The following is a 15,217-nucleotide window of genomic DNA, read 5'->3' on the forward strand; positions in this document are numbered from 1 at the left end:
CGTGAAAATCCCAGTAACTGAGCAGATTGTGAAATACTCAGACCGGCCCGTCTGGCACCAACAACCATGCCACGCTCAAAATTGCTTAAATCACCTTTCTTTCCCATTCAGACATTCAGTTTGGAGTTCAGGAGATTGTCTTGACCAGGACCACACCCCTAAATGCATTGAAGCAACTGCCATGTGATTGGTTGGTTAGATAATTGCATTAATGAGAAATTGAACAGGTGTTCCTAATAATCCTTTAGGTGAGTGTATATATACAGTACTGTGCAAAAGTTTTATGCAGTTGTGAAAAAATGGTTTAAAGTAGAAATGCTTTCAAGAATAGACATGTTAATAGATTATATTTATCAATGAACTAAATGCAAAGTGAGTGAACAGAAGAAAAATCTACATCAAATCCATATTTGGTGTGACCATCCTTTGCCTTCAAAACAGCATCAGTTCTTCTAGGTACACTTGCACACAGTTTGTGAAGGAACTCGGCAGATAGGTTGGCCCGAACATCTTGGAGAACTAACCACAGTTCTTCTGTGGATTTGGGCAGCCTCAGTTGCTTCTCTCTCTTCATGTAATACCAGACAGACTCGATGATGTTGAGATCAGGGCTCTGTGGGGGCCAAACCATCACTTCCAGGACTCCTTGTTCTTCTTTACGCTGAAGATAGTTCTTAATGAGTGTCACTGTATGTTTGGGGTCGTTGTCATGCTGCAGAATATATTTGGGGCCAATCAGATGCCTCCCTGATGGTACTGCATGATGGATAAGTATCTGCCTGTACTTCTCAGCATTGAGGAGACCATTAACTCTGACCAAATGCCCAACTCCATTTGCAGAAATGCAGCCCCAAACTTGCAAGGAACCTCCACCATGCTTCACTGTTGCCTGCAGACACTCATTCGTGTATCGCTCTCCAGCCCTTCGGCCAACAAACTGCCTTCTGCTACAGCCAAATTTAGACTCATCAGTCCAGAGCACCTGCTGCCATTTTTCTGCACCCCAGTTCCTGTGTTTTCGTGCATTGTTGAGTCGCTTGGCCTTGTTGCCTCGTCGGAGGTATGGCTTTTTGGCCACAAGTCTTCCATGAAGGCCACTTCTGACCACACTTCTCTGGACAGTAGATGGGTGTACCAGGGCCCCACTGTTTTCTGCCAATTCTGAGCTGATGGCACTGCTGGACATCTTCTGATTGCGAAGGGAAGTAAGCATGGTGTGTCTTTCATCTGCTACAGTAAGTTTCCTTGGCCGACCACTGCATCTACGGTCCTCAACGTTGCCCGTTTCTTTGTGCTTCCTCAAAAGAGCTTGGACAGCACATCTGGAAACCACTGTCTGCCTTGAAATGTCTGCCTGGGAGAGACCTAGCTGATGCAGTATAACTACCTTGTGTCTTGTTGCTGTGCTCAGTCTTGCCATGGTGTATGACTTTCGACAGTAAACTGTCTTTAGCAACCTCACCTTGTTAGCTGAGTCTGGCTGTTCCTCACCCAGTTTTATTCCTCCTACACAGTTGTTTCTGTTTCAGTTAATGATTGTGTTTCAACCTACATATTGAATTGATGATCATTAGCACCTGTCTGGTATAATTGTTTAATTATACACCTGACTATATGCCTACAAAATCCCTGACTTTGTGCAAGTGTACCTAGAAGAATTGATGCTGTTTTGAAGGCAATGGGTGGTCACACCAAATATTGATTTGATGTAGATTTTTCTTCTGTTCACTCACTTTGCATTTAGTTAATTGATAAATATAATCTATTAACGTCTATTTTTGAAAGCATTCTTACTTTACAGCATTTTACACCTGCGTAAAACTTTTGCACAGTACTGTGTATATCGATCCCCTGCTGGATGAAGGCCTGCTCAATACATTTTGTAAAATGGTTATAACATAGTTGTAACGTGGGTATAGCAATAATATTTAATTTTATATCACACATCTACACATACATATAAATGCATGGATTCATTTTCTAGCATTCAACAGGTTCAAATGGGATTTAATACTTGCTCAAATAAAACATTACAACTGCTAAATATCTGCAAGATATTTTGTTTTTGTTTTACTGATTTATTTATTTGTCATCAGTTGTAATCAGCTATTTATTATTAGCAGCGCCCTTGAATCACTATTGTACATAGGGCATAATGCACTAGCCAGTCCAACCAGTATAAATGACTCTTTAAGGCAAATTATTACTAATTATGAGGCTCACTCCTTTAATAAATAATGGTCTGCTTGCCAATAGCCGCATATAGTCATAGTGTTCAAATAACTGTTACTGTGAATGTGAATGATACATTTAGACAGATGTTTATTATTGTTTAAAATATTTTATTTCAGCACCACATACACAAAAATAAAATGTTTCATTTTGGTGAGTAAAGAGGCTATTTTCATATACTGAAACCATTTATATTGTTTGTCTATCTGAGTAAACAAGAAAGCAAATGCACAAAATCCTTCTGAAGAGATACCACAGAACTGGAGGTGACAAATTCATGAAGGGAAGTTGAATTGTGTTAAACGTTGAGCAAAAAGAAAATACCTATTATTATCAATATACAAAACAAAACAAACATTTTAAATAGAAAGCACAGTAAAGGAATGAACAATTCTCACAAGAAGTTAGGATATGTTCTTGCTTTGATATATTGTACATTGGCAATAATTAGTTTCCTTGGATTGAACTAAAATATGATGACAAATTGAATGCCAAACCCACAGTAACAATAATAACAAAGGGGGCAGAGTCAGTGCCTTACATGATTTACATAGTGGAGATCTAGTGAAAAACGCATGAAGTTCAGCAGCAGCAGCAGCAGCAGTGCCACCCATAGGCGCAGGGAAACTCCCTTTCAGGCCACTTCACTTGACCTGCTTGAGCTCGGGAAACGTCACTTCCGCTGTACACAGACAGGGATTTGCTGTCAGGAGGGTGGGAGACGTAGCTGGTAAGAAATGTTTCTATGTCTATTTTTAAAAGCATCGGTGAAGGGATAAAACGCAGCTCCTCGGCCACGAATACAAGTACACGGTAGGGACGCCCTGTACGACGGGGACAGTTTCGGGGGGCTGTGTCGCAGATTGCCAGGGGATCACTGTTGTGCGGCTCGCTGCTTTAGTGGTGCAGCGCATTCCGTATGCAGCGAGCAGCCCGCACTTCACTGCACTGTCTGGATCCGGAGAGAAGGCTTTTCCCGCAGATTTGCACAGCCACGCAAATGAAGGAGACTGCATATCTGTCCAAATGTTGCTTTAATCCTACTGCAATGCACGGACCGTTCATGTGGCATTACTGACCAGATTAACAAAACTATTCCTTTTTTTTTTTTTTTTTTTCTCATTTGAATTAATTATGCAATGTAGTGGGTAGTTTTTCTTATCTTTTTTTTAAAACAATGAAATCGGCATTTGTTAAAGTGTGCCCTGCGAGCTGCACATAACGATGCCGAACTGTTGCGTCGCTCGAGTTCAGGAGAAGCTTGCAAACCCCTCGGTGATTTTTTTTTTTTTTTTAGGGCGTTAAAAGGCCATATTAATAGCTTGCCACAAAGTGTCCGCCCGTGCTTTCTACGCGAGTTTCGGCGAAACTGGCACACTGCGCTTGCGGGGATTCCAATGCACCTTCCTGCTAAATAGTGATCGGCTTCAGAAATAGTCCTCCTGTGGTTTTCCTATTCTAGCTGTGCTGAGCCAGCCGGGTGCAGGAGTGTTTTGCGAAGCGACAGGTAAACATGCAATCTATTATTATTATTATTATTATTATTATTATTATTATTATTATTATTATTATTATTAGCAGTAGTATTAGTATTAATGATAGTTGTATATATGCTTTTGCCCCCCACAAAGTTATTCTTGTTGCATCAATCCTGCAACGTCGTGTAGAAGGGGATCAAGCTGCCCGTAAACGTATAGCGACTGTAAATCAAGTCGACTAAACAGAAGTATATAATCTGCATGGCCGGGTTTTAACCGTGCATTTATTTCTGTTCTCTAATGCTGGGGCTGGATACAGCATCGGCTCCGGAGCCTTTTCGGCTACTGCGGCTGGGATGAATCTCGGTGTATTATTATTAATCGTATTAAGCGCTATGACCTGGTAGGACATCTATCTGAATGAAAAGGACCCAAGATTCACCCGAAAGACATTTTCCCGGGATGGACCCATGTTTGGTCGTGCTTGGCAATGATCTGCGAGTCTTGATGGCCGTTGTTTTCAGGTTTTGCTTAATTTCAGACACCATACACTATAGAAAAGCTGACACCATACACTAATACACCTCCCCACATTGCAGTATTTAAAAACTTAGACCTGTTTTAAGTCATTATCAGTCTTGTGTGGAATGTATGTGTTTTTATGGATTGATTTATTATTTGCATATATATGTATGTACACGCACTATATTTTGTATGTTGGCTGAGGTCGGTCATATTTCAGCTTAGCTTTAACTCCAATGATAATATGCATGTTTACTGTAGATCTCCCTCTCTATAGCCTATATAAACATGTAAATATGGCAAACCTTTGATGTGTGCTTGTTTATAAAACAAAGTTGGGGATTTGTAACTTTTCTTGAGTTCGTTTTGACTTGTTTATGACGTCTTCAATATGATCTTGGCTTATATTACATGTGGCATACTTTTCTCTAAACATGCATTTGCGTTGAAATGAGCAATGCATGTTGTCCATATAGCACCCAGGCGTTGTCATAACAGGAGGTGTGCTGAACTATTTTATGAATGGGACGATTGGGAAACCGGGCAGGATCACTGATCACATTGCTGCCTCGCCCATAAGAAGTGTAAACACAGCGATCCTGCGTCCAGCCTGATTGCTGCTATCAAGAGCAAACAGTGGCAGATCACAAAGGTAAAAGGCCTCTGGTAGTGAGTTGTAAATGAAGTTTGTGCCAGCTTTACCTGCCAACGAATAGTGATCAAAACTAAAAGACTGCATGCTTAAAAAAGGGCCGATGGAGTAGACATTCCTGGTTTCATAAGTCAGCCCTTTTTCCATTGCCTTAAAAGGTAATATCAAATTCCAAAACAAAACGAAAGAAAAACCTTTAAATATATATCTGCACATTAAAAATAGGCAGAAGCATGAGTATTTAAAGCACAGCCAAACGGGCACTTTATTGGTCTGTGCAGAATTGGTGTTTTAATGGGGAGGTGTGTGTTGTTGTGCTGTGGGGCTGCAGCTGGGCCTGTGGCACAGAGATCATGTGGAATGTGTTTCCTGTTTGGGTCGCCGAAGCGAGGAAATGTAGGAAATATCTCGCTGGCCACTAATGACAGCTTGCTGCTGCTCCAGTTTTCTGAGCAGAGATGTGAACTGTAGCAGGGAGTTTGTGAGGAAGGTTCCCTGTTATTGCTACAAAGATAATCAAAGGTTTGTATGCAACAATTCACACAACTGAAAAAGAGCAAAGTAATAGCTTTCTGTGGATTCTCTACTCCCAGGATTTCAGCTGCATCGTAGGCTTGTGGTTTGCTGTGCCCTCAATTATGCTTTTCCACCTTCTGGCAGAGCTGATTTCCGAATGCTTTTTGTGGTATGTCTTTTTGGCTTTTTTTTTTTTTTTTTTCCTTGTCCAGTATTAATGCTGCTTAATTTCTCCCCCTTTATCAGTTTTGTGTAAGGCAGAGAGACAGAAGATGTGTGTAGACGTGGAATGTAGCTCCCACTGTATAGCATTATAGGAATGGCAGAATCTGTCCATAACAGCTGTAGTGGGTCTGTGTGTGGCGCAGCCTGTGAAGCAGCTGGCGATGTAAGGGAAAATGTAAAAAAATAAAAATAAATAAATAACAACAAAGATTTGGAGGTATCTCAGTTTTTGTACAGTGTTTCCTCTTGACAGATCAAGCCCTTATCCTGTAGAGGTTTAATTAATGAGCATTCATGAGCAGTAGCTTGTATCACTAACAGATAAATGTGCAGGATCACAGAGTGTAGCCAAATTAGTTGAAAACTCCTGTCTTCTAACCCATTGAACTAATTATTTGGCTGTTTAGCAGATGGAAGAAATATAGATAATGGCTATTATTTGGAGAAAAAAAATGAACAAAATGAACGAGTGCTGCAAAGTACACCTAATTACAGTAAATGACTGGTGCCGACTCTGTTTCTGTGCATTGTTTGCATGCACTCTTCTCGATGGTATTGTTGTCTTTCGGCGGCGCCTGTTGATTTATCCGTAGCGCTCCTGTTGCTATGGAAATAAATGCATTCCGCTGCAATATTGTGAGGGCCGAGGGCTGAGTGCTGTAATCTTTTTGGATTCGGCTGCACCGCTACTTGTAACAGAACGTACCTTCTTCAGCTTGTAGCTTTAAGGGGCATTGAACTTACACTTCATTTAGATAGGATTTAAAATTAACCCCAACCTTCAATTCGGACCGATATACAGGTGGGCTTTACGTAGTCCGAGCCCTTAGATGTTTTCGCTTTCATTTTGTTCTTGTTTTCTTACATCAGTGATACCTAAATAAACTACACGCACAATAAAACAAGCCACTGTTCATTCATATTGTTCCTGACTCTAACAGAGGGAGTACTTGAATGCAGTACTTGCAATCTGTCTTTGTTCTGGAACAGGTGGGCCGTGCAGCCTCTTGCCAATTGGCGGCATTTGGTCATTAAAACCAGCATTGCTGACATTTTTTTTTTATATCCCAACCAAACTGTCCGAGCAGTTGTTTTAGTAATCTGTCTTTGGGTTTTCTGCCAGGCTGCAAAAGTCATCTTCAGAAGAGTGTGTAGAGCACTGTTGTCGTGTGGCACTAGACAATGAGAGTGAGTATAATTGTGTCCTGAACTCGCACAATGGCATACATTGCAGAGCCTTTGAGTGCTCTGCCCAGTGAGCTCCAAAACCCAAATCTTGGTCTACTGAGTGCAGGCTATGGTGTTTCAGGCCTTTACAATAGTTTCCGAAGTGTTTTAGCTTGTTGAGTTTTGCTTTGCTCCGTGTATTTGTGGTGCTTATCCAGCTGTTGGCTGTCTTTGAAAGGTATTTCAGTCCAAGGAGCATATAACTTAGTCTCAAGTTGTCATAAGATGTCATAGAAGAAAACAGCTGCTCGGGTTGTCATATTGAAGTGTTTAAAAAGTCCCCCCACTGTCATGAAATCTCTGATACTCAGGTACAGCAATAGGAACAGAAAATGTCTAAATTGACACACTCTACTATCTTTTTATTTATTGGCCATAAAGCACCTTGTTTTCATTCTCAGAATGGTGTATTGTTAAAATAGCACAGTGTGTCAGAACCTCAGCACACCCTGATTCTTTTGGCTATGCTCTCCTCATTTCCTATTACCCGAGGATACATTGGAATTCATTTTAGAGGATCCCCTTCATACCAGTTAAATTCTGTTGGATTTCCTCAAACCATCAGGAAATAACACAGAACAATACCTAATACATTTCACTTTTTTTATGGAGTTACTTCTACCCAACCTTCCCTGTGATGGCCTAGTTTTACCCATTCTGTTTGCCAACCAGTTATGCTTGAGCTGGGGGGATCGGCCCAAGTATGGTTGCTTCCTTCATGTGAACCCAAGAATGCCCCAGAAGAAAAACAAAGCTAATCAGACTATGAGATTTCACTTGCATCTTAAAGTGATCCTAACTAATCATCTAACTTGATCTTGAAACATTATAGTCTCTTAGAGTAAATATTCTCACTTGGCAAATGTTCCCAACGTGAACAGCTCTGTATATGAAAAGCAAAGAAAGTGGCTGTGTCTCAGGCCTACATCTTAAGCTATATTTATTCTGAAATGAATCACTGTTCTACCCTGGGATAATTGTAATTGCCCCATTTTCTTCCTTTCTATCTGAGACCTCCTGTATGTCCAGTAAATGATGTGAGTACAGTTTTTCAGGATGCCTAGGGTATTGTACAACTTTGTCATAACCTTGCTTGTATGTTGTAGGACAGTTTGACATTGAAAGGTAAATGTCCCCCATGCCTGTCTTGAACCTGAAGTACTTCCCTTAGGCAAGCTGCCACAACCGATGTGTCAGAGCAGTGCATCTAGGGATTAAAACCACTCTGCCCCCTGACTATGTCAATGTACACAGTTTTACAAAGGCTAGTCGCTACTGGGAGTTCGTCATCCTTTTATACTTACTTAAGTACCTCCAAGCGTCATCTCAGGACAGGAAGAAGAAAAAAGAAAACATACCACTGAACAGTAAACACTGGCTTATTACGGCACATTTCCTGCAGTCCTAGGTGTCTGGAATGGGTCAAATATGAAGCAGAAAATATTAGATTTCTTAATACATTCCTGACTTTGATTTAAAAGATGACCAGACATTCTTGTGGCCCACTGTCTGACCCTGGACCTCAAGTTGTGGTTATGGCTGGGTCTGCAAAAGTAATATTGGGTTCTAGCCACAGTATTATTTTTATGAGCTCAAGCCATGAAAGAAGGATATAAATGGTGCTCTTTGTGCTCTTTATGTGTTACCTATGTTTATGAGACTGAACTTAACTGAACTTGTAAGATAGCAGGTGAGAAGCAGAATTTACATTTTGTTCTTAAATAGTTTTAATTGCAAGTGGGTATGACATTTTAATTGCTGTAGGTAGGCTGTTCAGTTTCAGGAAAATGTTTTTATCTTTTTGTGCAGTTTGCCTAGCTCTCTAGAATGATGCTTATTGTTGCAGCAGTATTTCAATATTCTTTAAATATTCATGTGAGCTGATCATTTTGTAATGTATTCTATTAAAAATTACAAATGGTTTTATTGCCTTCATTTAAAAAATACATATACATAATCTTTTTTGTATATTAGTTTTTGTATCAAAAATCATACCATTCTGATGTGTAATTGTCGTTCTTTGGCGAAAAACAGATTAAAATACAGTAAGACATTTTTGAAGGTACTGTGCAAATGTTTAGCTGTATTTCTAGGAATATTGTGTCACATTTAATCCATTAAGGAATAAACCACAGTAACAATAGTAAACAAGTCTATAATGTCGCAGTATTGACAGATTGTCTGCTTCCATTTTGCTGTATAGTGTATTGGACATGAATCACTGCAGACAGTTTCCACCTTACATTGTAGGGGAGTTACTTCACTGTACACATTCAATTCTGTGTACATCAAAATCAACAGCAAGTCTTACAGAATAATGGGCTTGTGGAAAATGGTGGGTTTGTTGGCAAGCTAATTAAAAACAGTACATTATTCTGCATCATTTTGTTTTCCATTGATTCTACTGGTTGCATGTCCAATTTTACATGTTTTTATTTCTTCTTCGGCTTAGATTTACTCTACTAACTGCTCAGGCCAGGAGAAATTCTGAAACGACCTGGGAATTAAGCATACAGGGTAATTGCAATCAGTGTGGCATTGTCCAGGGGGAAGGTTTAGCAAAGCATAATAAACTTAACTGTGTGTAACACTTGTATACTTCCCAGTAGCTTTTCCTTTGACAAGGCTCAGATACATTTTTTTTGTTTCTCCAATAGCTGATGTTGTGGGAAACGTTAATTAGTTTGGGAGTAGAATCAGAGCTGAAGCATCACTGGAGAATCGTTGCGCAGCCACACAACAGGAGATGCAGCAAATCATTTAAGGAAGAAGAAAACGCATTATGATAAAACAGTGTGTGGCATATGCCTGGGCTATCCCCTCCTTAAAAAAAAAAAAAAGATCTCTCGAAAGCATAGCCATTTTTAAAATTGGGAACTGTTTGTTCTCTCAGTTCTGTTCAGGCTCTGTTTATCTTCCAAATAAAAAGTCCTGCGCATATTTGGCTGCTAAACAATAACAATACAAACCCTATAATATATTATTATTATTATGTATCATAACAATAATGCACCCAAATATAGTATTAACCTGAAATAATTGGCTAAATAAGGCAGGTATGATGTATCACATATGGTTGAGGATGTCATAATAATAATTATAATGAATCAGACTTGTAGTTTTCACGCTCCAAAGGTATGGCAGTTACTTAAAATAGACTTTTGTATTGGCCCCCGCCTGGCGACACTCCAGGCTGTTTGTAGGTAAGCAAGTCAAGTTTATTAATAGGTGCTCGTAGCTTCGCTTCGTTTCCTGTAGTTTGTAAAATGGAACAACAAGAGCCTTTTGAAGAATGTGCGCCTCTGCCAGGATTAAGGTGTGGTGTCCTGCAGTCATGGATCTGACAGAACAGGAGCGCAGATCAGTTTTTGACGGAGACGATGTGGGGGGGAATGCAGTTGTGCAGCTCGCAGGTTTCCTGGGTAACCAGTTCACTGGCCGTGCTCAATACAAAAGTTATTTTTCAGCATTGCAGCCGCTGTGCGGGAATGCAGTATTCCAGCTGGCGGTTGTCATTTGCCTGCTGCTGGCGTCTGAAATAGTCGGCTTGCTCGAAACGGCAAAGATAAATCGAAATAAATGACTGATGATCATATGTGCAGTCACCCAGATGAGTCCAACTCAGACCTTCCTCTGTTTGACTTTTGTATTTGCACAGGTAGGCCCTACATTACATTGACAATGCACACTCTTTACTCAGGCTTATCTCTGAGGAACCAAGCTTCCTTCCAGTAGGTTGTTTATGTTTGACAGGATAGGTGAAGGCGTTGACCTACTTTTTTTGTGTCTGTCTCTCTTTAAAAAGTCGCCTTATTTTCTTTTTTCTTTCATTCTTTCAACTGAGTGACTTCAGCTTTGGGGAATGCATCAAGAAGTGTGCTTAGAAGAAAAAATACAATACTGAAGAATATGAGAACACTTTGGTATTTACAGTACTATGCAAGTAGACCACAAACTCAGAGAGTTGGGGACAAAGAAAGGTTACCAAAGTACATCACCCACCTAGGCAACAGGTGAGAGGAACCATTCAATAGTCATTGACTGCCTTCCCTTGATTTTTTTTTTTTTTTTTAAGTTGTTTATATAAAACAAAATGCTTAAGTAGATGGATACAAAACAAACAAATAGAGATGTTAAAACTTTATTGGTATTAATTATGAAAGAAACATGAAGTGTACACTGTATGCTTTGTATTCAGAGAAGGACATCATATAAATACTAATAACTTTTTATTGTTAAACAAAACATTTCAGCCCAGAAGTATTTAAGCCAATTAAAAAAAGATTGTATTGTTGTACCAAAATAGTCTGTGTAGCTCACTTCTTCTTTTTTTTATTATTATTATTTTTACTAAAACCAGCACACTTTGCTTCGACTCATATGCTGCCAGATTAATTTTCTTTTAATATTTCGGTACGGAGTATTGTAAAGCTATGGATGAAAAAATGTAGCCAAAGGGGGAAAAAAAACAGCTTGCTTCTAAGACAATGGTGTAGGCACCTCCTGGAGTTGTTACAAGGGAAATCCAATATAGTGGGCTTAAACTTGGTAAATAAACTACAGAAAGCTTTTGGCAATCAATTCAAAACTCTATCTGTAGTTGTAGACGTTTTGTTCTAGAGTCAGTATGTTGCTTACGGACTGTATATGCATGTTTTATGTAACTCTAATCTGATTTTCTTGGGATTATCAAAGGAAGGTGACTGGAGATGAGTTAAGCAATACCAGACATTTCTAGTGCAGGACTAATCAAATTGTACATGGCTCTTGTAAAAGTGAGCTGATAAGCAAATGGTTTCTTTTCTTTCTTTTTACCGCTCTCTTTTATATAACACTTCAAACATGTTGAAACCATAGAACTATTATCCTTTGTCCTTCTGCCCATTGAATCTGGATGCCTCATTTTTGCCTCTTACTGCTAGTTCCAAGTCTTAAAATGGAAGTGTTGCAGCTTGTAATCAGTGTCTATTTATTACTTACTTCTAATCTGATATTTTTACTGGGTTTTTCTTATTTAAAGTAGGTTTAGTGTAACCGAATGGAGTAATGACTTAGTCAGTTTATGTAAGATGCAGTTTCTCATGAGCTGTCCTCTGAGGGAAGTGGAGGATAAACTTCAGACACCAGCGTTATACACCAACGCTCTTAAAGTGTGGCCCCCAGTGGACCTGTAGGTGGTTGATGCAAATGCAGGTTGATCCGTAAAATAATGACATTTTTTATACCTTGTGTTTTGGACATGAATTAGTATTTTACTTCTATTTAATTTTAAAATGAAGTTATGTAAATTGATTAAATTTAAGTTACATTTTCAGTTTAATTATTTGAATTAACCATTATTGTTTCTTACCTGCTGTAGTAGGCCTATTAGTAATGCAGCACTTTGCGTCCCATTTGGATGGCTAATGCATAAGCACTTTATTAGAGCTAGTGATTTGTGTTGTCAAGTTTTAACATGGTTGCCCGATAAGGTTCTTATATTATCAAATTACATTGGTGTTTTACATGTAGGCTTATACATATATTTTTTCATGCATTTTTCCTTTGAAAATGCAGCTATGTGTCTGAGGTGGTAATGGTGAGACGATTGCGTTGCATTTTGGCCAGAAGGTTCTGCTTCCATGGCAACGTCAGGTCTTTTCCCCAGTGTTACAACAACAACAGCAACAAAATGTGCATTTTCTTCAGTTTGACAATGCTAAAAATAAAGCAGAAGCCATCAAGACAGGAAAAGTGTGACCTCAGCACATAACTCTTACAATACAGCACATGGGAGTCATGTAACGTGAGCTGTGCTTCCTTTGGGCCTGTAGACTTGGGGGCGCATCTCTTGTTGCTCTGTAAACGGACTAGTGGGGAAAGCGGGGTGGATGAAGGTTGTCCCACTACAGTGTTCATTTTCTGTCAGTTTTCAGCTGCTTCCAGGCCTGCAGTTCTTGCTAAATGAACATCTTTTGGATTCAAGGATTATGGCTTGGCAGTGACTGACAAGGTTGGTCTCCTTTTCTTAGCTTTGGCTTTGTGTGGGACAGTTGTCTTTAGTTGTTGTAGAGTCTCGTTTCATCTGATTTGCTTTTTAAACTTGTATCTGTTCATCTCAACCTAACGCGTAGGGGTAATTAGGCCTACATAGTGTGGAGCATTCTGAGGCAGAAGAGGTTACCTTAGAATATCTCTACACCAGAATACAAATCCCCAGTGGCATTTGAATTGGATTGTCTAAGTGTCAATGACTAATTGGCCTAATGTTAGTTTGAATAAAATAAGGCAGACGTTAAGAATCGTTCCACCTTGTGAAATATATTCGCGTTGCCACTTTACTCTGACCAAAATAGTTTACAAATCTGAGCCCTCGACTGCAAGTCATTTGCTGGAAGCAGGAGAATAGCAGGCACAGCCTGAGCTAAATTTACCAGATTTTCTGTTGGGATGAGGAAGGAACAAGTGATTAAACAGAACCAGTTTTCTTCTGTGGAGACTCCATAGATACTATTTAAAACCCCTTCTCTGTACCAGCTGAATAGGAGACTTTAAAAGCAACTTTGCACAGTGCATTCAGAAATTGGTCTATAACAATGCGTTTACCTTCAGTTTTCTACCAGTAACATTTGCTCATAAACCTTTTTTCTTTTAGCTTTCTTTCAATTGAATTAGTATTTAGCATGGAAAGAAAATGTCCTTAACCATCATTATTATGTAATACGAAATACCAGCAGTGGAGGAGACTATAAAACAGCTGTTTACCTCTGGATAAATCCTAGAAAGCACTTCCCATGAACTGGCGATGATCTCTTCACCGGTGGGGGTGGATTTAAAAACATTATTTAATTAAAGTAACTCCCTTTTCCCACAAAAGATAATCCAGTTTAAATGCTTTAGGCCTACATGTATTCCCTGTAAAGAAAGGCACTGTTCGGTGACTGTGTATGTTGCCACTTATATTAGTCTTCGAGACTGTCAGACGTAAAAGAGCAGATTGTTAGCAGATAAAGAGTGGCACGGATAGACACATCCCTGTTCAATGTTGGATCTCCTCCTGTGTGCTGAGCTGGATGGCAACAGCCCTGTGGACTGTTCCACTGACACAGTTGCTCAAAGCACTTGTGTTGTCACCTGGCCAGGCCTTTTGACCTTTTACTAATTTCAACAGACTGGGCTCCCAGCTACAGTCTGCACGGTGACTACTGTGCTGAACTCATGAAAGCAATCCTGAAAACTTAGGTATATACTGTAGGCGACGTGTCCGCCTTTGAGTTATGAGCAGCAACACTTGCCTCTAGAATTAGTCCATCATATCATTCCTTGGCACTTTCTGAAAACTTTTTCCTTTTGCAAATTAGTACTTTAAATACTGCTTAACCCACACATGGACTTTGTAAGAAAACATAATTAAGCCTTGCGGTTAACATTTCAGCATCCTTGCTGTACTCCAGCTATAAATTGTGTGTTTTTGTTTTTGTTTTGAAATGGCTTTCCATTTTCCTGTATGTGTGTCCTGTTTTCCGATGAACCCCCCCTCCCTTGCGTTATTTTAATAAACTAAATAAACATAAACACTTTTTTTCCCCCACTATAAACGTGGTGATATTCTAAAGTGCATATGTTTAGTTTTGTTTTGTATCACTTCACATTTCTTTTCACAGCTTTAGAGAAATAGATATTCAGCAGAAATCACAAAAAAGTCTCTCCAATCGGAAATAATTTGCAGACATTTCTTATTTTGGCTTTGTTTTTTGGTTTTGCTCAATTTCTAGCAAAAAGGAACAATTAAACCGAAGTTAGAAAAACGAGTGCAGATCAGCTGTTTGCTTATAGAAGCTCAAATAGCACTGTGGTGTGATCCCTGCTGTGCAATATTGGCAGCCTCTCTTGTGTGGATGTGAGGACCTGTTCCACAAGGTGACAGTCAGATAAGCAGCTGTCACTGGAGGGAACTACAGTATAAAGCAACTTCAAATGTGACTTCTGGAAAGTGCCTTAAACCTGGAATACGGCTCGCTTTAATGTTAGTATCGGCGAGGGAGGGTATTAATCTAGCTCTAAACTTCAGTCTCTTCTGATTATTGGAGGTGTCAGTCTTTTTGAGTTGTTTTTGCAGGGGAGGTTGTCATTGTAGGCCAATGCTACCATGTGAAATCCATACTGGAGCCAAATAATCTGAAATCTTCCCTGCCCCAGACAAGCTACTGGGAGCCGTGCTCAGGAGCTCTGTGCTAACATTAGATCCCAGTGCATTCTTCAAGAAGAATGACATTAAACCTCACTGGCAGGAGGCCAGGGCAGACGGTGAAGCTGGCTTCTCCGTGTGTTTGATTGGATGGAAAGAACAGTTACATTTAGCTGAGGGGCTAAGAACTGAGGGGCT

General features: G+C 39.7%; 1 protein-coding gene across 4 annotated transcripts in view; it reads left to right on the forward strand.

The window, feature by feature from the left end:
- The first annotated feature begins 2,881 nt into the window (after window positions 1–2,881).
- garre1 (granule associated Rac and RHOG effector 1) overlaps window positions 2,882–15,217 on the forward strand; it is a 41,967-nt gene continuing 29,631 nt past the window's right edge. Inside the window, exons 1-2 of one of the 4 annotated variants that reach the window (XM_066714009.1) lie at window positions 3,352–3,739; window positions 12,761–12,844. The gene's annotated coding sequence lies outside the window, so the exon portion shown is untranslated. Of the gene's footprint in view, window positions 3,046–3,351; window positions 3,740–12,760; window positions 12,845–15,217 lie in introns of those variants that run through there. The other 3 variants (XM_066714007.1, XM_066714006.1, XM_066714008.1) reach the window with 3 other exon arrangements.

Source organism: Amia ocellicauda, chromosome 9, assembly GCF_036373705.1.
Source record: "Amia ocellicauda isolate fAmiCal2 chromosome 9, fAmiCal2.hap1, whole genome shotgun sequence".
Taxonomy (NCBI): domain Eukaryota; kingdom Metazoa; phylum Chordata; class Actinopteri; order Amiiformes; family Amiidae; genus Amia; species Amia ocellicauda.